At 43.2% G+C, this 26,128-nt stretch overlaps 1 long non-coding RNA gene across 6 annotated transcripts in view; it reads left to right on the top strand.

Moving 5' to 3' along the window:
* The window catches only part of LOC131503089 (uncharacterized), a 268,387-nt gene that overhangs the window by 149,888 nt on the left and 92,371 nt on the right, over positions 1-26,128 (top strand). For all 6 annotated transcript variants that reach the window (XR_009257310.1, XR_009257307.1, XR_009257306.1 and 3 more), the window contains exon 3: positions 9,027-9,258. This is a non-coding gene — a long non-coding RNA (uncharacterized LOC131503089). The remainder of the gene's footprint in view (positions 1-9,026; positions 9,259-26,128) is intronic.

The following is a 26,128-nucleotide window of genomic DNA, read 5'->3' as shown; positions in this document are numbered from 1 at the left end:
ACCAGAGGTTGGGGGCGCCTGGGTGGCTCGGTCGGTTGAGCGTCCATCTCTTGATTTTGTCTCCGGTCATGATCTCACAGTCATGGCATTGAACCCCACGTTGGGCTCTGCGCTGAGCACGCATGGAGTGTGTTTAAGATGATCTCTGTCTCTCTCCTTCTGCCCTTCCCTGACTCACGCATGGTCAAAAAAAAAAAAAAAAAAGAGAAAAGAAAAAGAAAGCAGAGGTTGGATTTGGACCTAAATTCCCTGTGGGTGATGAATATTATTGATGCTGGAAAAGCTAATCCGGGAAGACCATGTTGTTTGTGCGTCTCATGGGATGTTCCTCGAGGTCACAAGTCTTCATATTTTTTCTTTTTTTTAAATGTTCCTTTATTGTTCAGAGAGAGAGAGACAGAGAGAGAGTGAGGGGTGGGCAGGGGCAGAGAGAGAGGGAACCACAGAATCTGAAGCAGGTTCCAGGCTCTGAGCTGTCAGCACAGAGCCCGACGTGGGGCTCCAACCCATGAACCGTGAGATCATGACCTGAGATAAATTTAGACTCTTAACCGACTGAGCCACCAGGTACCTGTGATCAATATACAGGGTTTTGTTTTGAGTTTGGCAAACCACATATAAAAGTAGACACTCACAGTTCTTGACAGAGAAGGATGCCGGAATTACAAGGTACCTGGGAGTATTATCTTGGGGAAATTTTAGTAGTAACTGGAGATCCGTACAACATGGAGCAAAGAAGAAAAAATATGAAATGAAAACTACCCTAAAAGATGCAAAACGAATTTAATGTGGACGTGCCCCCAGGTGTTACGAGTGATTGCTGTTGAAAGAACCCATAGATATAATGAGAGGTTGGGGCTTCATTTCAAGTTGTAAGCATTCATCCACTGGCTTGAAATTCAATTCAAAAATTGTGAAAACACGCACCAAAACAGGTTTTAAAATCAGGCTGCCTTTAATTAGTACCCTTGAGATGAATGTGTGTTTCTTTGGACTAATTCCCTCATTTCCAAATTGTACTCTGCGACCTGTCTCTTATATTGAAGGTGGCACTTTCCTAAACATGTGTAAATAAACAGACATAAATCAAGGACGCACGACGTCACGGCCGCGAAGGAGTAGGCACCTGGGAAAAGGTTTCCCGTGCCTTGGAGATGTTCTGGGCTTCCTTGGGAATGTTTGCGTCCCAGAGCGCACAAGCAACATCATTAACCGAACCACTAATTAAAGCTAGGAGGATCAGCCTCCTATTACAGGATCAGCTTTTTCAAAGGAGATGTCTTCCAGCTGGAATGGAAACAAAAATGGATTCATTAGTGCAGAAGCCCTTAATTAATAGAATTTGTAAGAGCTTCCGAGAGTGATACGGATATGGCAGAAATGACGTGGGCAGGAGAAACATCCAGGCAGACCACAGCACTGCCCCCATGGAAACCACCAGCAAGGACTGGAATTATATATATCACAACATATAAAGTACATAAATATAGTATAATACCATATTACATTACATTTTATATATTATATATCATATTATATATCATCATATGTGTCCCCTTCATGTCTATGGTAACCAGAAGGGCTGAGTTCAACCATGCATCCTTCACAGCTGTCTGGCTTCTGTTAGCCCCATCCAGAATCCAAACCCAAGTGAGGATTCTTTTTTTTTTTTTTTAATTTTTTTAATGTTTTTATTTATTTTTGAGACAGAGAGAGACAGAACATGAGCAGGGGAGGGGCAGAGAGAGAGAGAGAAAGACACGGAATCCAAAGCAGTCTCCAGGATCTGAGCTGTCAGCACAGAGCCTGACGCGGGGCTCAAACTCACAGACTGTGAGAGCATGACCTGAGCGGAAGTCGGACGCTTCACCGACTGAGCCACCCAGGAGCCCCAAGCGAGGATTCCTTCAGGTCCTAGTATGTGGGCTAACTCCCCAGGAATGGGTGGCGTCGAGAGATAGACAGTATTTCATAAAAACGTTGCTATCAGCAAACCCAACTATGCATCAATAAGAAAACAAAACAGCAAAACAAAGTTAACGTCACGATGAATCCTTTAAATATTAACAGTGTGTATTTATGTCGACCATTCTGTGTGGGAAATATACGAAATCGTGTTAATAAGTAGTCGGCGTTCGTGGAGGTGTGTAATGATTCTTACAGGCGCATTGTCAAATAACACTGAAGATTATAGCCTGGTGTATTTTTAAAGTATGAACATGATGATATGAGCCATAATATTATCAAATACCATTTGCCCGTCACAATTCTACTTACGTGTAATTTAAAATGGGAAGATAATTTCCACTGAGGGGAAAAAAATCAATAAAGGAATCTTCAGCAATTTGGAAAGATTAAGAGTTTATCAAAAGTACAACAGTGGCTGCATTTTAAAAAATAATGGGCTTGTGACTCCAAACAAGGAGGTTTACCTGGCAAGAATCAGCCATTTCAGGGAGAAACAATCTTTGGTACTGTTAAAAATAGGAATACAGGGGGCGCCTGGGTGGCGCAGTCGGTTAAGCGTCCGACTTCAGCCAGGTCACGATCTCATGGTCTGTGAGTTCGAGCCCCGCGTCAGGCTCTGGGCTGATGGCTCAGAGCCTGGAGCCTGTTTCCGATTCTGTGTCTCCCTCTCTCTCTGTCCCTCCCCCGTTCATGCTCTGTCTCTCTCTGTCCCAAAAAATAAAATAAACGTTGAAAAAAAAAAATAGGAATACAGAACGAGAAATGTTACTAATGTACGAACTACATTTGAAATAAACATTATAAAAACGCCTGGGTGGCTCAGTCCCTTGAGCACCCACTTTGGCTCAGGTCATGATCTCGCAGTTCATGAGTTCGAGCCCCACATCGGGCTTTGTGCTGACAGCTCAGAGCCCGGAGCCTGCCTTGGGTTCTGTGTCTCCCTCTCTGTACGTCCCCCACTCGCTTTCTGTATCTCTCTCTCTCTGTCTTCAAAAATAAACATTAAAAAATTTAAAAAAAATAAAATATATCAATATAAAAGTACATATGCGTGTCTATTTATAAATTATTTAAAATAATATACAATTATATGTATATATAAGTTTTGAGTTTACATATTATTATAGAATAATTTATAATTGGAAATAAGGATGTATTCAAGTTCACATAGATAACCCTACTTATGTATCTACACAGAGAGAGAGAGAGAAGGGACAGTGTACCAGAGACATCAGTTATATCAAAAAATATACCTTTGTTACATATACCCTTCTTGCATAAAGCCAGTTAGAATTCAGGGTATATTCTGTAAGTATACCGCCTACTTACTCCAGCTAATGTAGTATTTTTCGTATGTTTGAAAATGCACTAATGAAGTGACGTCCTGGGTCCTTCTGTACTTATCTCATCAATGTGAAGTAAATTCCCCCCAATTAGGGTACTACCAAATTCAATGTTAAAAACCTAAACCTGTCCTAAAACAAATCAACATGTTTTTTTCTGAATTATCTGGGTGGATAATTGTGCTTTCCTGATAACCATATGGACTTTGAGCACGCATAAATCGTATTAATTCTTAAAACATCAACTCTGTTTACAATATTGGCCATGCCTGGAGCATCTGGGTGGCTCAGTTAAGCGTCCAACTTCGGCTCAGGTCATGATCTCACAGTTTGTGGGTTCGAGCCCCGCGTCAGGCTCTGTGCTGACAGCTCGGAGCCTGGAGCCTGCTTCGGATTCTGTGTCTCCCTCTCTTTGCCTCTCCCCCACTTACACTCTGTCTTTCTCTCTCTCAAAAATAAACACTAAAAAATTTTTTTAAGAACAATACTGTCCATGGCTTTGTCAGCTCACCACTGTGAATAAGCTACAGGCCTTGTTTTCTTTTAAGTTTATCAACTTTGAGAGAGAGCGACAGAGACAGAGAATTGAATGGAGGAGGGGCAGAGAGGGAGAGAGAGAATCCCAAGCAGGCTCCACACTGTCAGCACTGAGCCTGATGCAGGGCTTGAACTCACAAACCATGAGAGATCATGACTTGAGCTGTAATCAAGAGTCGGACACTTAACCGAGGAGCCACCCAGGCGCCCTTAAGCTACAGTCCTAATAGGGGAAAACAAGTTTCAACTACATCCGGGGATTCTTTCCTAAGTCTTGAAGGATGGATTTAGAAACCATAAATAATTGATTTCTACAAGGCTACTTTTCGAATCTCCAGTATATAGGTCAATGAATGTATTCAACAAGGTTGCATTTTCTTTACTAGCGTGTACTGTTCCAATGGTATACCAACCACTGTCTGAATCAGAAGCCAGTTCTTGGGTGAGGAAATAGATCAAGTTAACATCTTCATCAACTAAACATCCACTGATAAGAGAAACAACGAAACAAATTTCAAGTGGAAAGTCCCCATATATTCAAAAGCCCAGGAGATTTTTTTTTTTAAAGCAAAGCCAAGGAGCACAGCACGAAAATACATTTTATGGGGTAGTTATTTTGTAAACCCTTATTTCTCTCTCGCCCTATTTTAATGAAGAAATATGTTCTGTCCTTGAAGCTTGAGGTTCTCATGAATATTTTCAACAATTAATCATGGGGGATTTCTTAAATTGAAAATTCTGTAACGAGTACTTGAAATTGCACATTCAAACAGTACAGCCACGAATCCTTTTAATTGCTTAGATTGACCTTGCTTCTCTGGGAAAAATCGGCTCCTGTAGAAAGCACAAAATAATCATTCCTTGACTAAAGAAGACTCAATTAGATTTAATTTGTCTAATCAGAAATGATAAACAGAATATAATTTGCCTTACAAAAGAGGAAAGCGTCATCACGGTCACTTTCGGGAGCGTCGTAAAACATTGGCATTGAATTTTATCCGAGGCCATAGATTGACAGGCAAATGTACCATAGCTGTTGTACTTCAACGTGTAATTATCCATCTGGATATTTTTGGCCACCTCTGAAAACAGGTAACCACGTGGGCAGTCTAAAGTAGAATCAACAAATATTGACACAACATGCTGAGGTTGGGCTTAACGTCTTTTTCGGTGGAACTCATCACACCATCATCTATCATCAAACACTCCCACAATAAATTGGTACCCCATGAAGATGTCATACTACAAGGCAAATAATGAGTCTCATCAATGAATCATTTTGAAGAACACTGAACTCTGCCTTCTGCAAAGGGACACATTTTAGAAAATGGTTCTTAATCTTAAGTTATCTTGCAGAGCAAACTGTCACCTTTTTAAAAAATTATCTCAGACACCAACTGTGTCCCTCCTCACTGGTTTCCAACCGTCTATGGGAGTCTTACTCACTATCGTGATGAATGAAAAGAATCTGAACATCACAGAGAAAAATTGGAGAAAAGGAAATTGGTGCATGGAAAATTAGTCATCCGTTCTTGAAAATTATTTATTACACACTTCAAGGGCATGGAACAGAGAAAGTAACTCCAGAGGCGATGATTATTGAGTTTGTGTTCTTTTGACACACACGCTGTGATCTAAAATCAAATAGGATAAATTTTAAGAACCATCTGTCTTCAAAATGTCTGTTCGATATATGCTGAATTTTTACAGATAATAAGGTGGTAAATTAGGATATGCCATCTATTGGAGATGTACGTTTACAGTATTAGTGTCTGAAGTCTGGATTAACTGTTCTGAAGAATTCTGTGGTCCTGGGAGAAATTAAATGTTTGTGTACAGTTTTTCTTACATTAAGCATTTGACTAACCATGTGTTGTATATGTAACGTATAACCCCTCAGGTAATAAAATTTATTTTAAAAAGAAATAAATTAAAACTTTTCTTAGACCAGTCAAACCTTAATAGTAACTGCACTATTTGCTGGCATTTGTAATCAAGTGTTAAAAATATAAACTTCAAGAAATCAACAATTTATAATATGTTTTACCCATTTGGAAAACAGACTGTATCAAATGTGAACACATATTAATCATACAGCCGTGTAATGCCAATCCTAGATATCCACCACAAACGTGACAACATATGTCTACTCAAGATGTGCCCATGAATTCATAGTATTTTTATTCAAAATAGCACACACAAAAAAATTGGAAGCAAGCCATATGTTCATCAAGAACTGAATGCATAAACATATTTTGTTTACCCATTTATACAATGAACAGTATTCACTAATCAAAGGAACATAGCACTAGTAAGTGCAACAACAGAGATGAGTTTTGGAAACTAGGCTGACTGAAAGAAGTCAGGCACCGACGTCTACCTACACTCATGCTGCCACTTACATGAAATTCTAGAGAAGACAAAGCTACAGGACTGTCCATGCTGTCCATGTTGGCCCGGGGCCGGGAGTAATGTGGAAGGGTTGGCCACAAAGGGCTAGAGGAACTTGTTAGCATGCTTATGTCTTCATTGTGGCAGTAGTTACCCCCAATTATACAATTAACAGAAGTTTACACACTTTAAAAAGGGGAGGATTATTGTACGTCCACTGTACCTCAGTAAAGCTGGAAAGTATGTTACTTTGTATACTTAACTGTCATGGTTGACTTGGTGTATTCTCTCACCTATCTGCCATCTATCATCTGCCATATATCCTCAACCAACTGTGTTTATCATCTGTCTATTATCTGCCTATTTATCCGTCCACCCATCCATCCATCCATCCATCCATCCATCCATCCATCCATCTGCCCACCCATCCATCCTGTCTGTCTATCTATCTATCTATCCACCATCTACCTATCATTGTTGAGCCAAATGTCACCAATGACACATAACAGGAATCTGCTGTAGTCCCATACCAAAGAGATTCAGGCAGGTTGCTGGCAAAAGCCTGGAAAATCTTAACTCCAACCTTGATCTACTTAAATCTCTTTGGAAACGAAGACACTAAATCACCTCCTCGGCTTGTCCAGTTAGTTGTCTGAGTGTTCTCTGGAACTGCTCTTCCTATGACAGACTTCAAGAAAGGACTGAGGTCCTCATGGCAGGCAAGGTTGGAGGATTTGTGACGACCCATTTTCCAGACAGGTCATATCTTCTACATCTTGTTCTTCTCTTTTGAGCAGATAAGAACCTTGTGGCTGAGCTCTGAAATGCACATATTTATCCAATTTAGCTTATTTGTCTTTTATGTAGGGGGAAACAGGCCCCAACAGACAGAGGAACGTGCCTAACATCACTTACCTAGCAATGGTCAGGACTCAGTTGAATTAAACCCCAACACAATAAGGTGGGATATAAAATGGCATCCATTACATAACACATAAATGCCCCAAAATGCATTAACGGTGTCCATTTCATACCTATTTTCTGTATATTGCTAGCAAACATTTTATTCCACCAGAGACCATTACTGATATATATTTGTAGCATCTCCTCTTGAAAAATGCATTGCATTTCCATCTAGAATATGAAAAAATGCTATTAATAATTGATGCTATTTTATAGTACAATTTTATTCCACACCCAAGCTCTGTTGGCCTTACCATAGCTATCTAGGTGGATTCTTTTTTCTTTCTTTCCTTTCCTTTCCTTTCCTTTCCTTTCCTTTCCTTTCCTTTCCTTTCCTTTCCTTTCCTTTCCTTTCCTTTCCTTTCCTTTCCTTCTTTTCTTTTTCATAATCCAGGAGTTTTAGTGGTTGCTTCTGGAGCTTGCTGGTGTGAAACCTTGTTTCTGTAGGAAATCAGCAATAATATCCTTTCCCTCTAAATTTTCACCACCATCCATTCACATGTTCTGAGTTAAATTGTACAGGTAAGACATAAATCTTAGTTATAATTTGTGTAGAGATCTATTACATATATTTAAAGAAAAATAATCACTTAAATTATTCCACATTGATCTCTTCCCACAAATAGGATTTAAACGTGTATGCAGACTTAATCAAACATTGATTGAAACTTGAATTGATTCTCTAAAATAAGGCTAAGAGGTTTTTTTTTTTTTTTAACATTTTAGTGTACCTTGAGATCATTCCTCGAAATCTTTGAAGCCCCCATTGTTCACCACCTGAAATTTAACTATTGGCATTTATTCTTAAGGGATTATGTTACTAGGCAAATAATTCTTCAATGGGCAAATCTTTAAGTTAATATGCTTTATTGTGAATTACCCAATCTAGCATTCAGCTGGCAGGTTCTCTATAAGTAAATAGTGGGCACCATTGTAAGGCAGTGAATTCTGGACATTGGGAGAACCCAGTACAAGCAACAAGGATGCTTAAAACAAGACAGAGTAAAAGACACCTAGGGATTTCCCCATCCGTCTGTATTTGATGAATTTCTTGCAAGTGTGGCAAGGTATTATTGCACAGTCTTGGGAACAGTGAAGCTTTGGACAGGTGGCCATGCAGACGCTTCTGTGAACGACCATCCCCTTCTCCATAGCTAAGTCAGCAAAGATGTACGTGTCTCGCCTCCTCCATTGTGGGTTGAAAGCTGACAAGGAGACCCTGCGCGTTGCGCTCACTCAGAATTCAGGGATATAATCACATAGCTGTGGGTCTCACAAGGTCAGTGCTGTGCCTTGACCAGAGAGTTTAGCAACAACAGGCTAACTGTTGAAAGCATCAGTGACCTTTTTCCAGTGGCTGCTCTAAGAGAAGCCTGGAGAAGCAAGAGAGGAATGAGAATTGAAGATGTGTCTTTAGAGAAGCATTAAGTGATGGGGATGCAGAGGTGGGGTTTGGGAGAGCTCCAAACACTTGAATATGTTCTGGGTCCAGCTCACCAATTTCACAGGAATTACAGCCTTCATTCTATTCTGTAATAAGATCTTCCTTTCTCCTTTTTCCCCCTTTTCACTACATACTTGACTTCAACACAATAGGATTGAGGTTATTTGTAGAGAGATGCACTCGTTTTTTTATTAAGTCTCGCTTTTTTAAGTATTTTTGTGTGCATTTCGATGGGGACATAGCACCAAGTTTCCTTATTTTTCACTTTGCTGTTTGCTGTGTTGGTTGAATTAGGTTCATTAGTTTTGTTAGAAATCGTCAACAGGAGAGATGGACTGGGTTTTTTTTTTTTTAATGTTTTCAATGTTTATTTATTTTAGAGAGACAGCGTATCAGCGGGGGACATGCAGAGAGAGAGGGAGACACCAAGTCAGAAGCAGGCTCCAGGCTCTGAGCTGTCAGCACCGAGCCCGACGCGGGGCTCGAACTCACAGACCTTGAGATCGTGACCTGAGCCGAAGTCGGTCGCTTAACTGACCGAGTCACCCAGGCACCCCAGGATTCTTTTTTCTTATTGGAATTTTTACCCATCAGCTGGATGACAGTGTTCAGGTAGGTGACTATTGGTTCATCGCATGGCTCTGATAGCTTACTTGTCCTCGGCGCATGGAACGTGTAGGATTATGACATTTTATGTGCAAATGTGTGTGCGCGTGCTCGCGTGCACATTTTCCTTGTAAGATTGCGTAACAGAAGGGTCAACCCTTTATCTTCTCCATGTTCCAAAAGATTCCTCTTTGTTTCCACTTCTACGTAACCATCCAAATGGAACTGATTCCCGAGCATGATGAAAGGGAAAAAAACCCAAAAACGTTTTCAAGCACACAGGAACAAACCTTTTGAAACAGGAGGAGAAGGGCACATGTGTTTCAACAGGCCACGTGGAATACAGTTTACTCAGTAATTACGACCACGATAGCTGTTTATTTTTTCCACTCTGCGGCATTTCTCCCTCTTCTGCCCGTAAGCTCCGTGTCTGCGGATGTGCAAGTTAAGTTCTGGCCCGTAAATCCTATGAACAGGAGTCATGAAAATTTATGGTAAGAGGTACAGTTCTCCTTTTTCCTGGGAGTCCTGCAGACGATCCCTTATCTGGGTTATGCAGAGCAGGGAGTGTTTCGGGGCCGGCGATCACGTGTGTTGTGGTTAACCGTGTAGCTAGAACATTCTGGTGCATCTGAAGAAGGCCGGCAGGCGTGAAGTTCCTTGAGAGAGACTTCTCTGAAGGTCCTGCAGTCCACGATGGTAGAGATACAGATGTTGAAATGGAAGTAGGCGTAGACACAGGCGTAGAGATGTATGTGACTGTGTGGACATCCAGACAGTCTGGCGCCCCCTTCTCCCCGCTGTCCCACTTCTTGGTCTTCGCACGCGTGGTTGCTGCTAACTTGTGCGGACACCCTTTCCCTGCTTGCTCCCGATGCCAGAGCGGTGGGAGCCTGGCAGCAGGAATAACCCTGATGGTGACGGTGCCCTGTCGTGCAGCACATCACATTCGTGGAAGATGTGGAAGGGGGACCCTGCCTTTCAGTCACAGCTCACTGGAGACACGCTGTTGACCATACAGGTTATTCTTCTTTACCGACTTTTAGTACTTTTTCTTATGGAGTTGACTTTTAGTTTTTTTCTCCCTTTGAGACTTTCATAACAATGTTTAGGGCAGTCTCAACAATGAAGAGATTTCCTCTGATGATCAGATTTCCTCTGATGAGCAGGTTAACACCATTAATAACCAAGTGTTGGAGCAGTGCTTTGCAAACATTGTGTGAGTGTGTGTGTGTGTGTGTGTGTGTGTGTGTGTAAGTGCGTGCAACACGCACATTGCAACTTTACTTCCCCTGAATCTTACAAGGTGACAGAGCATAAGACAATAGACTGCAGTGCATTCTATAATGTTCTCTTGGGCGTCTTGTAACAAACACAGCTTCTGTTTCCACAGGTCTTGGGTGTTGGGGGGCTGAGTGTCTCATCTCCCATAAGATGGTGATGCTGGGAGGGGCGCCTGGGTGGCTCAGTACGTTGAGCATCAGACTTGGGCTCAGGCCATGATCTCGCAGTTTGTGAGTTCGAGCCCCGTGTCGGGCTCTGTGCTGATGGCTCTGGAGCCTGCTTCGGATTCTGTGTCTCCCTCTCTCTCTGCCCCTCTCTCCACTCATGCTCTGTCTCTCTCTCTCTCAAGAATAAAAAAACATTAAAAAGAAAGATGCTAATACTGTGTAGCAAGGGAAACATGGGCCAGCGAATCACAGCGCAGAGACCATTTGGGGCCCACCTGATGTGTGTGTACATAAAGTTTTATTGGCACACAGCCATGCCCATTCTTTTACGTATTTCTGTGGCTGCCGTCCTGCTGCAATGCCAGAGTCGAGCAGTCGTCACCCAGACCGTACGACCAGCAAAGTCATTATGTGCAGTGTTTGGCACTTTGCAGAAAATGTTGGCCATCCCCTAGGTTAGGAATTCACTTCTTTATTAAAGTGGGATATACGCTTCCCTGTATTAAATTAAATTTCCTAACATTGCTTCAAGAGGCATCCGCCATTATCCTTTCCACTTTCTATTTCATTGTGTTAGTTGATGGTATGGTACACATTTCGTGTGTCCATTTACTTCAGATCCTGTTACTTGCCTGATAGAGCCTTTGCTCTCTCTCCCTGATGAGGGATGTGCGTTTAGCTCTTGATAGGTTTTATGCTGTTGCCTCTGGCAGTGGAGGTGGATGCCAGCTTCCAGACTCTTCATTCCTCTCAGATGCTGCCATGTGGCCAAATCAAGTCTGCCTGCCCGCTGGTCTCACTTGGAAGCAACCCCTTCCAATGTTGCTGATCTAATCTAGCTGGCACAAGGGAATGAGTTTGATTGGGGATCGCTGACCCCACATTCTCCTCTTGGGTTATAGCCCAAGCCCCCATAGCCAACATTTTATTTTCTCCTTGATAACTGCCTGGTGCCCTGTTCCCAAGGCTTTTGCTCCTTTATCCTGGAAGATTTCCTGGAGTGCCCCACACTGTGGGGCCTCCTCCAACATCTGGCTTCCCTTGACTTGCCTCTTGTCTGATCTTAGAGGTGACCCTTGCGTCTGGGCTGCTGAGAAACCCCCACCCTGACTATCGGTATTGCTGTAGGCACACACACGTTTGCATTTGTCTGTTTCTAACACATCTGGGCGTGTGGATCAGCCATTTCTTCAGTTTTGGTCACCCTCCTGAAACGGAGAACAAATGCGTTCATACTCGAACATGATCAACTCCGTGCATTTTAATACAGTCATCCCGTTTGCCTCTAATCCTGGTAGCATCCTCTAGATGGACAATCTTTTGGGGTAGCGTTTACTTTATGCGGAAAGCTTGGTAACGGACAGATATTGCCACAAGATAGCTGATAGAAATCTTTCGGTTTGCGTTAACTAACGGATTACAAAATGGAGGTTCCTTTCTTTGCCTGAAATCTCCGGGGTGCCCCAGGAAGGTCAAATCCTATGCGCGTTACACATTTCTCAGAGCGTCAAAATTAATGGGGCATTTGGACTTTTCTGCCTGCCTCATCTATGTGCTATTCACTGGACCACAACAGCCACCTTTGAATTGGTGTAAAGGCGTAGGTGTTTACCCAAACAGGATGGCAGGTCGCCAGTATAAACACAAACACAGACAGATTTTATGAGGTGGAAAGCAGTCTGTTCCAGCCAGGTATCTTCACAGATTGAAACCAAGAGTTTCTGTCCAGAAGGACTACAGCAAAATCTCTCCTTCTACATATTCTTGCCCAGGTTAAGGTCAAGCTCCTTGCTGATATCATCCGTCATGTATATTTCTTTTCCTTCATGAAGGCTTTTGTATAAAATAGTCTCTTTCACAAATATCAGCTTTCACTTACTGAACGTCCCCTTCATCACAAAACCACTGGGGTTCTGCAGGGCTACGTGATGGTTAAAGACTGGAGATTTGGTCTAAAGCAGTATTTGGGGAACTTGAGATGTCATTGGCTTCTGTGTGCACATATATGTACCTTCTGTGCCTACTTCTCACGACCGTAGGAAGGAAATCGGAGAGGGTGCGTCCCCGAATTCTGCATAAACATAAACATGTCCTACAAAGTCCGGGACCTGTATTTAAAAGAAGCCGAGTCTCTCAAATTTCTGTAATGGATGTGTTCTCCAAAGAGAGTTTTTGGTGCTTTTGATTGGGGAAGAGGAAGGAGAAAAATACACACACACACACACACACACACACACACACACACACACACACACACACTGCTATGGATAGAGACAAATTTAAAACCAAATCAAGATGCCAAGAATGCTTCACCAAAAAGAAAGGAGTATCTTCTTTTTAAGGAACACATTTAACCGATTTCCAAAGTAGACAATGCAATTGCTTCTGTTCCTAATTTCTCGAACTGGGTTCTCCTGGACTCAGGGTGTGGAAATCAGGGTGTGGACTAAAGGCAGGCAGAATGCAAGTCTTGTGAAGTTGCCCCTGCCATGATGATTTCCACCCACATAGGAAAACATAGGGTGGCTCTCCTTTAGAACATAGAGGGTCTCATGGACCCAACATGGCAGGCTCCCTTTCCAAACTCAATATGGCAGTAGACAATGACCGTTCCATTGAAGAGACCAACAGGTTTATTGAAAGGGATTAAAACTCAGGACCCAGAAATATTAGTTAATGCTTACAAGTACTCATGCTTTATTAACAAAGAATACAGAGTAAATCCTTTTTTTTTTTTTTGCCACCAATAAATTTTCAAGACTTCTTTATATCTAGCCACATCTTACTGTGTCTGTTAACATTCATTCATCTGCAATATTGGAAGCCTCGTTAATTATTAAAAACAAGCAAACAAAGACAGATTGAAAGGCGCACCATAGCACTGGCTTTTAGCCTCAATTCAATAGATTTCTGTTGAATAAATATTGGTAATTCTATAAACACCTTCACAAATTGTTACAGTCTTCATTAGCAAATGAACCTTGTCTTGTGTACATGTTAAATAATTTCATTTGGAGATAATTGGTTGTAAGGTGTTTTAAATTACACTCTTTGAGAAAAGAGGGTCAATTTCAATTTAAAGAAACTGTAAAAGAGTTTCAGACTGTGCCAGGGCGTGACGTTCATGTCGTAAATCAAACCTCATTTTCTGCGCAGAATTACTAATTTATTCTGCTTGGATCCTAATGCTCATTTGATCACAAATAGATATGGATGTACAATAAGATAAGCCCACAGACACCTAATTTGCAATTTTGGACATTTAACAGTTTTTAAAACGTTTTACATTGCGAATCTCCCTTCCTTAGTACCCACAACGCTTTGATATGTAGCTGCATTTAAGAGGCATGGGGAATTTGGCCTGAGAAGTCTACATTTTGAGGATTTTCATGTTGCTTAGTTTGATTGTTATAAAGCAGAAAGCATCCAGCCTCCCCCCCTTCTAACCCTCTCAACCTGTTCCAAATCCCTCCACCTCAAGGAAGTTGCCCAGAAATCATTGACTGAAATGGCCAGCATAAGGGGGAGTAATGGATTGCATTCAATAATTTCTATCATTCTGAAGACCTTTATTTGATGTGAATATTATTTCATCTAAATTGTTTACTTGTGAACATAGAAACCTTCTAATAATATTGAGACATCCAAGGAAATACGAAAATTGTGCCTCAAATGTAGAGATATTTTTCTCCCATAGCAAATCATGTTTTCCTAATCCTAACCTTTAGCAAATTGGCAATGATTCCCAGTAAATTACTGAATTTTATCTGATGTTTGAAAGGAAGAGTTTTCCTGGGTAAATACTCCCATTGTTACATACTCCTGAAGAGAATTTTTTTTTTAGTTTTTATTTATTGATTTTGAGAGTGTGAGAGAGCATAAGCCAGGGCTGGGCAGAAAGAGAGGGAGAGAGAGAGAAAGAGAGAGAGACAGAGACAGAGAATCCCAAGCGGGCTCCACAGTCAGCATAGAGCACCTTGTGGGGCTAGAACTCAGGATGGGAAGGTCTTGCACACAGAATATAAAATGGAGCAGGAAGTGGTTGGGATTCCCAGAGCAAGGCTGTCACCAGGACCAGAAGCGCTGGGATATTGAATCTACCGGTCCCATTATATCAAATGCTATCATGACTAGTTGGGATGCACTCACGTGATATCCTTACATCTTCAAATAATGATATCCCAGAATCGTGTGTTTATTCCCTCCAGTAAGGTCTTTCATATTCTTCTCCAATTTCTGTTTCCCCCACCGCAGATAGTAGATTGTGTGTGTGTGTGTGTGTGTGTGTGTGTGTGTGTGTGTGTGAATGTGTGTCTGTGCATGCCCATGTGTACCCTTGAAGATATATTATCTCTAGGGGCGTAGACGTAATTGCTTCTGATACAACAATTGAATTGAAAAGTAATAAAACTTGGTACCTCAGAACCAAGGCAGATTAATCCATCTGCCCTAAAATAGCATTCAGTATTCTCTTCTCTGTGCCAAACAGAATGGGAGACACACAATGGACACTCCAACTGGCTCATGAGAAATGACAGGCATTTGCTGATGACAAAATAACAATCCCGGACTGAGTGAAATGTCCCCTCTAGAGCGAATATGCATAATCTCTGGTCACGACCTCCGTCCGAAGCCTCAGGACAAATGTATGCATCCATTTGAATGTTAGCGACCCAACGGAGCCTCCATTGAGCTTGCCAGAAGCTGGCAGCTTCCTGGAATGTCCCCTGACTGGGTAGTGTCCCCCTGAGAGGACTTGCTAATTTCTGAGAAGGCATCTTGGTCTCAGAATGCACAGTGATCTGGAAGATGTTCCAGATTAGTCCTAAGCGCAAGGGTGGGGGGAGATTAAGTGGGCTTTTTACTAGGATCTGGAATATCCCAATCGTAGTCTTTGGCAACTGCTGCCTCTCTTTCTCCCCAGGACCTCCACTCTTCTCCTCCAAGTCGACAGGAGGCTGAGCTAAGTTTTGAACCTTCTTCAGCTCTCTAGTGTATGTGCCTGGGGCTGACGGTAGAAGCATAGCTCATACAATGAGCCAGCCTCACATTGGTCTTGCAACCAACCAACAGCCAGACACTTTCAAACTGCACTTGCTACTTAAAATAATTGTTTCACTTGTAACCCCTGTGCGTAGACACTTCAGATACCTTTCACTCCCAGCTGAGGCAGGAAGGAAAGTGTGTTCCCAGACTGGGTGCAAAGATATTTATGTTGATGTTTTCAAGTGACCGTCTGTTACCTTTGATTTGATGCGTACCTGATTCACACTTCCTTTTCTTCTAACCTGCCACATTCTAAAAATATCTGTGCAAAATACTCAGTACACAAGTTTGTTTAAAGATACCACAGGTAACACCATTGAGGAAAATATGGGGGAAAAAAAAGTCTGTACAGTATTGGTCAAACAATCTTCTAATTACTAGCTAGACGACTAATTACATCAGCTCAGTATTTTTAATAACCAATTCCCGTACGAAAAGAAACATGTAGACATCACAGAAATTCGTATTGTGTGTTAGTTTCCAGTTTTCAAGACTGGGATGCATATTTTGAAAATATCAAGTTCAGAAAATATTCACCAGCACCCAAGTTAAATATAATGTCCATAAAGTCTGGCTTCAGAATTTTTTTTCCAAAGGCTTTTTTCAGCTGATCAGTCCTTATTCTATTCTATTCTATTCTATTCTATTCTATTCTATTCTATTCTATTCTATTCTATTCTATTCCATTCCATTCCATTCCATTCCATTCCATTCCATTCCATTCCATTCCATTCCATTCCATTCCATTCTTCTTTTCATTTCCAAACATTTCGTTTAGGGAGGCCTGTTTAGCCATGGGAATGCATTCAGCACTGATGAGGCAACCTTTCCTTACTTTTTGAAACAAGCTTTCTGATGGATGTAATCATACAATACTAGAGACTTCATGATTCACCTGACGCAGATGTACGTCACCTGTGTGCTGGTGGCATGTGTTAGGGCTGGGGACAGAGAACTTACTGTCCCCTGTGTACTTCTGTTGACGTAGGAAGTGTATGTATTCCTGAGGTCCAACCATTCATCATTTGTGTTCCCAACACTATAAACAAAATGCTGTATCAAGAATCTGAAATATGGAGGGACGCCTCGGTGGCTCAGTCGGTTAAGCATCTGACTTCTGCTCAGATTATGATCTCGCGGTTCATGTGTTTGAGCCCCCAGTCGGGCTCTGTGCTGACAGCTTGGAGCCCGGAGTCTATTTCAGCCCGTCCACCAAACAAAATCGAGGACCATGACGAGCATTAATTTATCTAACATCCTCCTCACAAACACGTCTCCCCATCTTGACTTAAACATCACGGCAAATCCTGCATTCAGGGTTTTCTTCATTTGGTTAAGTGAACGTATGCTTCATCAACACGTGCTCTTGAATGGGGATATGTATTTTATTTTTGCCTTGACTTTGACAGAACAGGGTGACGGGGGGAGGGGATCTGTCACCTGGTGGAACTCACGGTCTTAGTGTGTAAATCTATCAGACATTCGCGGTGCTATGTATGAACGGGAACCCTGAGCTGAAATCAAGAATTGGAGGCCTAGGGGCGCCTGGGTGGCGCAGTCGGTTAAGCGTCTGACTTCAGCCAGGTCACGATCTCGCGGTCCGTGAGTTCGAGCCCCGCGTCAGGCTCTGGGCTGATGGCTCGGAGCCTGGAGCCTGTTTCCGATTCTGTGTCTCCCTCTCTCTCTGCCCCTCCCCCGTTCATGCTCTGTCTCTCTCTGTCCCGAAAATAAATAAAAAAACGTTGAAAAAAAAAAAAATTTTAAAGAATTGGAGGCCTAAGTGACAGAGCCACTCAGGCTCCCCTCACCTCTTTTTCAAGGAGGATCCCCCAATTTTTCTGACCCACAATGCATGAAGGATGCTTTCAGCTCACATCTGCACCTCCCCATTTCAGGAGGCATTTGTTGTGCCATTCTTATACATTCTTTTAACCCCTTAAGTAAGTTCCTTTGGATTCCTATCACTGCTTTCTCTCCTTCCATCCAGGTGATTTTATTTTTCTCTCAAAATCCAACCCCATGATAAATCTCTGCCATGCAGGGACATCCCCAGCTAGGTCATGGCCCCCTCTTTTGATTTTTGGTACCTTGTTGGGTGAAACATATTCATAATGCCTTCAGATTTTTGAAAACAAATTCCTAAGTGCAATGGACTTCTTGTTTGTTGTTTGGTTTTTTTCCCCCCACCGCCTGTTAAACTCACATCAGCCTTAACAGCATGATGGGGGCCATTACATGTGTATCGTTCCCCTTTCTTCGGTCACTTGTATAAAACTGGGATGATCTACTTCTTGAATGGCCCGTGAACGTCCTCTCTGTCGGAAGCCCTTTTAACCACTGCTGTAGCGTTTTCAGCACGTGGGATTTTCATTCCTGTCACCTCTTGGTAAGCCAGCCGGAAAAAAGATTCTTAAACTTTGCTTAAGAATGACGTCCCTCCCGAACGCCAGAGTCTGTAAGAGGGTGATGATATTCTCCTCTGCATTTCATCTCTGCCTTACCTGCATTGATGACCCCTGCTCTATTCATTCATTCATTCATTCATTCATTCATTCATTTAATTTTGAGAGAGATTGACAGAGACAGAGTGCAAGCAAGGGAGGGGTAGACAGAGAGGGAGACACAGAATCCAAAGCAGGCTCCAGGCTCCCAGCTGTCAGCACAGAGCCCGATGCGGGGCTGGAACTCACGGACCGCGAGACCATGACCCGCCCCGAAGTGAGAGGCCACCCAGGCTCCCCCATCCCTCCTGTATTTAAAATGTAATCCCCTTGTATTGTTAGACAGTTGACTCGAGAAATACTAGCCATACAGCCCCACTTCTTTCTATCTCGTCTCCTCATCTGTTAGTCAGTATTGCCGGAGACCTACCTCTTCTTCCAATTTGTTACAAAGAACAACTCTTGCTTACGTTGAATTTCCCAGTCCTACGGTTATAATCTCTACTGTCTGTTTCTTCTCTTACTTGGTTATCTTTGCCTTTACATCCTTGGGGTTTGTGCTACTGTTCTTATCTGTTTGTTAGATACTGTTGTTATCTTTATGGGAAATACTTCATTCTTTTCAAGATAGTGTGTTTTCTCATGTAGATTTTCAGGAGTGATATCCCCCGATGACTCAGTCTATTTCAACATAGTATTTTGGTAGGTGGGACAACGAGTACCACTTATTTCTAATAATACTTTTGATTTCTGGTTATAATGCCTCCTGTAACCCAGTGCTGATTTACGTAATCCATGTTTGTATGTTTTATTAAATAGGCAAGAATTCATTACCTACCTTCTCATTAATGTATACATTAGTGTCCATCCGTGTCAATAGAATATGGAGGAAGAGGTAGACAGAAGCGTGGTCTCCAAGGCACTTTATCTTTGGCGTTTCTTGAGCGTTCTTATGACTTAATATGTGATCAACTATTACAATGGTCTGTAGGCGCTTAGGGAAAGATGTGTATTTTGAACGGTCTCCCTGACACCCACACTCTCTTTGGGACATTTTTCTGCACCACTTCCAAATTGTTTTCAGAACTGCACACTCTTCCAAAGCTGCAGACCTCCTGACCTCCGCAGACCGCCGGGGTGTGTGAGGACATCAAGGTGTATGGGTGGGGGCCGGAATTCACAGGGGCAGGATGGGGGCCAGCACGGTGCCTGCCCTCTTCATTCCCAAATGGGCAGTTTTGAGATGCAGCTCAACTGCCATCGGAGGGGTCCACCCAACACCTGTTTTTCTCAGCTTCTCACAAGGTCAACCCTCCTTGCTGCCTTTCTGTGGCTCAGGAGAGGAGCCGCCTCAGAAGCCTGAGGCCACAGTAGGGGACAAATAAAACAAAAGCCCGTGTCGCCCGCCCCACAGTTCAATGTCATAGACGTGCGTCGCTGCCCGAGGCTCATGCAGCCATCACCTTCTGCAGCCCGCCTGCTGATGCACCTGCTCAAACGGCCCCAGCTCCACGTGGGCCGGCTCTGTCTGCTTTCTTCCTTGCTGTCCCTTGCCATTCTTCAAGGATCCGTGTCGGCAGAGGCAGCTGGCGGCTTTAGGAGGGGACCTGCATCATAATTCAGGGCACACACAGCTCTCTGGATGGACAGTTCTCTCCACGCCTGTGTGTACGTGCACCTATGCGATTTATCTTCCCGGTACCCACCTGCCAGAGTCCCCCGAGCAGGGTGTCCAGAAGAGTCCCAGGGCGTCAGTCAGCCCCCTCGTCCCTGTCCCCTCTGGGCTGATTCCACACCTACTGGTGTCAAAGACCTACCTATTCACTGACCCTCTGGAAGAGGCACCGTAGTGATGAGCTAGAGGGAGTTTAGCTTTATTGTTCTTGTGTCTAAACTTCAAGAGTCCCAGGGCGTCAGTCAGCCCCCTCGTCCCTGTCCCCTCTGGGCTGATACCACACCTACTGATGTCAAAGACCTACCTATTCACTGACCCTCTCCCATTGTACGCCTTAAGGGCAATTAAACCCTGCCATCATAAAACGTGTTCGACAGCATGAGGACCTGTTTTGTTTTTTTTTTTTTTTAATTTTTTTTTCCCCAACGTTTTTAATTTATTTTTGGGACAGAGAGAGACAGAGCATGAACGGGGGAGGGGCAGAGAGAGAGGGAGACACAGAATCGGAAGCAGGCTCCGAGCCATCAGCCCAGAGCCTGATGCGGGCCTCGAACTCACGGACCGCGAGATCGTGACCTGGCTGAAGTCGGACGCTTAACCGACTGCGCCACCCAGGCGCCCCATGAGGACCTGTTTTGAAACAACACCAAGAAGAATCTCCCTCCTGCCCACCCCGTGGCAGCGATCTGGGGGAAAGATGGGCACGCTGTGTGCCTCGAGCATTTTACGGTCAGAATGGAGTCGGCTCGTCATGAAGGGCCAGTGGGTAGTCCTGAAAATGAAGCTGCTTACTTTGCAGACTTGAGAATGCAAAGTGTCTTCTTGATAACATGCCGTTTTCATTTCCCTGGGACCACATGTATAATTAGCTGGCGGCACAATGAGGACCTTAGGTTGTCCTAACCTTTTCTTCCTTACCCGTTCTCTGGCTTTTAAACATGCTTTTTACCTTTTCTATCTGAAGCCAGAAAAACCACAACATCCCAAAGGGAAGAATGCCGAAACCTGACCGGTGTAGAAGGGCGTCGTTGGAAACAAAATGGGGAGTTGCGTGAGATAAATCATGAGTAAATTTATGTTAATATTTTTATAATTAAAAAACCGAAGCTGAGTGACTATCAAATCAGTTCCAAATAATTACTTGCAAGTATATTATATGAACACACATGTAAATTATCGTGATGATTTCAGCCAACACTAGATCGTTACCGTTCAGTCATAAAACTAAGGTATCGTGTAGAAATAACTCAGATGCAAAATATTATACGGGAATCTATTTTGTAATTCCCAATTTGTCTTGCTTCTTGTTTGGTTGATATAACCTCCACGATCGAACTCTGAAATAGGCCCTATGATTTCAGAGCTGAACTCTCCGGATGTAAGGTCTCCATTTAAAATCCTGGATGACCAGTTTCACTGGGAAACTAATTTATTGATTTTTGGTTTTTTCTGCATATAAATGATATCCTAAAAAAAAAATCTTGGATGATTTTTTAAGTAGCTTTATTTTAAGTAGACTGACACATGCAAATGCATGTTCTCCGCCATATTGGTTCCTGGTGGAAGTTGGAACCTCTTTGCATTGATCCTGTCAAGATTCCAAAAATATGGAAGTCTTCTCCAGGAACTACAGTGCATTTTCATAAATCTGTCTTCTACCCACAGTCCTTGTTTGGATCTCATTTTAGCCATACAATTACATTATGGAAAGAAAAGTATTCCTCCTCACTTACCTCTTCCATACTCACCCAGGCCGCATCTAGACTCTCACTCAGCATCTTCCTTCTGGAAAATTGTAAAATAAAGTTGCAGTCATAGGTCTTCTGATCCATGATCTTTCCCAATATGGTGCCCATCATGGCCTTGAAAAGCCAGAGACAGATTCCTGGAAGAGGCACCGTAGTGATGAGCTAGAGGGAGTTTAGCTTTATTGTTCTTGTGTCTAAACTTCAAGGTATCTGCTCTTCCAGTGGTTTGGGGACCAAGAGGCACATTTCGCATCATTTTCACCGGCAAGGTCCCCTGCGTCCAAATTCTACACTCTGAGTGTCTTGCTTCCACCCAGGTGCCACCTACCTCCCCAAAGCCCATTCATCTAACACAAAGACACTAAATGTTTATTCTGACTGTGCCAAGGGATGGGGAAACCAAGTAGAAAAAAAGACGAGGGTGAGTTTCTTCTTCAGCAGCTCACAGTAGCTGAGTTGTAAGGTCACACTGAAGGGTATTGTGGCGTGTACAGTGGGTCCTTCGTGTCCATGAGCCATACAAGCTCAGTGGCGGTGACGATGGCTGGACCATGGCAGAACTCACTGGGACGTGACAGTTGGGATGGGCTGCTACATGAATGCTGCTTACATCCCTCATTCTACTGAGTGCATGCAAGTTCCAGATCTCCTCACACGCCCGCCCAGGATAGCCTGTCCCCTGTGTCCCTCTGGCTAGAGCTCAGAACACAGGGTGAGGCTCACCGTCTACACTGTGGTGCCTACCTTTCGCTTTGCCATATTAAGCATGTGAATGTGACTGTGCTGGTCAGCCAACAAAGTCTAGCCATGGCTGAAACAAAATCCTTACTGCTTATTAAAGCAAAACACAACATTTTATATGCCTGTTCATAAAGCCATACACCCCAAAGACAAAAGAAAAACAGAATTAGCCATTATGTATGGGTTGTATTTTTTCAGTAGGTAAAGTCCCCCATTAACCTACGATTGCTAACACCCTAGAATAGGGGACAAATTGAGCACTATGTAATCACTAAGAGGTGATATGCTTCATAATAAAGTCTCTTATTCTTTGCTTTTTCAAGGAAAAACCAAGTAAAAGAGGGCCATCCGTTCACAAGATTTGGAGATAATTACAATGGAGGTGCTTTTGGGAAATGCTTAAAGTTTTTAAATTTTTTTAAAAAATTTTGTTTTACTGTTTATTTTTAATTTTTTTTTCAACGTTTTTTATTTATTTTTGGGACAGAGAGAGACAGAGCATGAACGGGGGAGGGGCAGAGAGAGAGGGAGACACAGAATCGGAAACAGGCTCCAGGCTCCGAGCCATCAGCCCAGAGCCTGACGCGGGGCTCGAACTCACGGACCGCGAGATCGTGACCTGGCTGAAGTCGGACGCTTAACCGACTGCGCCACCCAGGCGCCCCTTACTGTTTATTTTTGAGAGAGAGAGAGAGGGAGAATGAGTGTGTGAGCTGGGGAGGGGCAGAGACAGAGGGAGACACAGAATCGGAAGCAAGCTCCAGGCTCTGAGCTGTCAGCGCAGACCCCGACGTGGGACTCGAACCCACGGACTGTGAGATCATGACCTGAGCTGAAGTTGGATGCCTAACTGAGCCACCCCGGCACCCCAGGGAAATGCTTAAAATTATTTCCAACGTAGAAGGGCAAATACTCAAGAACAGTTACACCAATGCGTCATTCAGAATACTGGTGGGGGTGACTAATTTGCATTTCTGTGATTTTTATACATAGATTTTCTGCTACTAGAATTTAAGGCGTAAACACTTTCTACTCTTCTGAAGCTCTCCATTTTCTTGGTCTCCAGTCTTTGCTTTTCCAAACATCGTTCAACAGAGAAGCACCAAATATAAACGGCAAATAGACATGTGTAACACGAGCCGGTAAAACAGTCTCATGGGATAGCTGGACCCTTCTGAAATGCGTTTCACACGTGTAACATTTTTCGTGATAGGCTGATGCTATAGTGTTGACATCAGTGACTTCAGTGCTACCATTAAATGCAGGATTTTTGTGTTCCCTCTGCAGCACTGCTATGTAGAAAGTGCCTGATTTTATTTTGTTTTGTTATTGTTTTAAGTTTATTTCTTTATTTTGAGAGAGAGAGAGAGCAGGGAAGGGCAGAGAGGGACAATCCCCAGCAGGCTCCGTGCTCTCAGCCCAGAGCCCAACACGGGGCTCCATCCCATGAACTGTGAGATCGTGATCTGAATCAGAATCAAGAGGTGGCCGCTTAACTGACTACGTCACCCGGGAGCCCCTGAAAGTGCCTGATTTTAAATCATGCAGAGGGATACCGTAGGAGGACCACATATGAAAGTGCCTGATTTTAAATCATGCCCACATAGGGCAGCTGGAGGAGTCCCTGCTAGAAGTCAGTGTTCCGAGCTCGCCTTGATCACACACACGTAAAGACTCCGAAGTCCCAGGTACCGTTCAATACAAGCCTGCCCCTGGTGTGGGACATTCCAGAACCAAGAAGGGGCCTAATCCCATCTACTTCTGGCAGCAAATCTCTCTAGGAGGACACTCTGAAAACATTGTCACTCCCCATGAGGAGTTATCCTGCCTTCCTACGAACGCTCAATCATCTTTGAGATATGCAAAAGGCATCTGAGAATTTTACAAAAACCAATCTTCCATGCCACTTATTTACTCTAAGAAGCCCCCCAAATGTTTTCCAAATGTGCTATCTCTTTTTTTAAAATTTTTTAAGTAATGTTTATTATTAAACATTTAATGTTTTTATTTATTTTTGAGACAGAGAGAGAGCATGAGCAGGGGAGGGGCAGAAAGAGAGGGAGACACAGAATCCAAAGCAGGCTCCAGGCTCCGAGCTGTCAGCACAGAGCCTGACACGGGGCTCAAACTGACGAATCATGAGATCATGACCCGAGCTGAAGTCGGACGCTTAACCGCCTGAGCCACCCAGGCGCCCCTAAATGTGCTATTTCTAATTTGAAAGAAACCAAGACTAAACCAAAATACGTTTAGTCTTCAATGAGAACGCTTATATTGTTGTTTTGTTTCAAATGCAAACTCAGATTTCTATCTCTCCCTCAAGGAAAATTGCATTAGAAACTATGGATCTTCAAATAAAAGATGCTGATTTATTTTGTTTTAAAAAAGAAACCACGGTTTCCTGTGTTGATACTTCATTCCAATTTTCTACCTTCCCTTGGTAGGAAAGGAAGGGGTGAAATGTTGCGTAGGGATTCTAACTCAGCACTGAAATATCCCAATACCAGTCACCCCGTGTTGTGAGCTTGGGGGTGGGGGGGGGGGGGAAATGTGACCTGCTTATATAATATCCAGATATTGTCTCAGGAATAAGTAGATCAATTACAGTTTCTCAGGGATGTTTCAATTACTTGACTACTTTAGTAAAAACGTTTTTAGCTACCTGATTAATTGCCTGACTTCTGCAAATTGTCTGCCACCATCATGTAAATCACTTGGAACAGGAGGCTGATGCCTTGTCAGGCAGGAGGATTGGAGGTCCGGCTCAGCTTAATGGAAGCCATGTCGATGTGAAATTAAAAAAAAGAGGGAGAGAGAGAGACACGAAAAGGGACTGTTTAGCTATAACCTAAGGACACAGTAAGGTCGAATTGCTGCTTGCATTATTTTGACACATGCAATCCCAAGGCTGGTGCTTTTCACCAACATTGCCATTGCAACCTAAGGGAGTCTGGGAACTGTGTATATTCCACCAGAAGAGGTAGCTCCAGGGAATGTGGATTCCCTTGAAGATTCTGCTTCAGAAAGTCTAGGCTGACAAACAGCAATGTGGTTTTTCTGAAAGCTTCTCAAATGTGTCTACAGATCCATAAGACGTGAGAATCCTCGTGTGCGGTTTTTCCCAAAATGAGATTGTTTTTTGTGAGGGAAAGAGGGAGGAGATGATGCTGTGGGTCTTTGAGGTCGAATACGTTTAAGAGGGTTTTGTTTCAGCTCTCCTTTTTAGACATGGTCTACACTGGTGGAACTGTCCAACACTGAAGCTCCTGGTGGGACGGAGTGGGTGAGCAAATTGAGTTTGTTTAAACCAGTATTTCTCATGTGGTAAAACCATAGTAGCCCTCGGAGAAAGTCTGTTCATGCAACCACATCATCCCCTGACCTGTAGACCCCAGTGGTTACGAGAGAGCGTGTGACTTCAGGAAGCGTAGGGAAGCCCAGCCCCAAACACCAACATCCTCATGGCGGAGGGACACGCCCCTTCACCTGGGCAGATACCACAGGGGCTAAACAGAGAGACCATCACAAGAGTTAATCCTTTTGTGTTTGGATTTTTGGGTTTTCATTCACGTTGGTGGTCTCTGTTGCTTGGCCGTGATAGTTCCCCAAGTAGCCCCTCATTAAGTGGCTTTAGCAAAGCCACTAACTCTACTCCTCCTTTGACAGAAAGGAGCTAATGTAGGTGAGTTTCAGGTCTTCACTGAAATGTTTGCGTTTTCGTCCAGATTTAGTGAGATGTAACTAACTCTGTTTCCAGGTATTGGTCCTGCTCAG

The sequence above is a fragment of the Neofelis nebulosa genome, chromosome X (assembly GCF_028018385.1).
Source record: "Neofelis nebulosa isolate mNeoNeb1 chromosome X, mNeoNeb1.pri, whole genome shotgun sequence".
Taxonomy (NCBI): domain Eukaryota; kingdom Metazoa; phylum Chordata; class Mammalia; order Carnivora; family Felidae; genus Neofelis; species Neofelis nebulosa.
The sequence above is the reverse complement of the archived record's forward strand: the minus strand, read 5'-3'. Positions and strand labels throughout refer to the sequence as shown.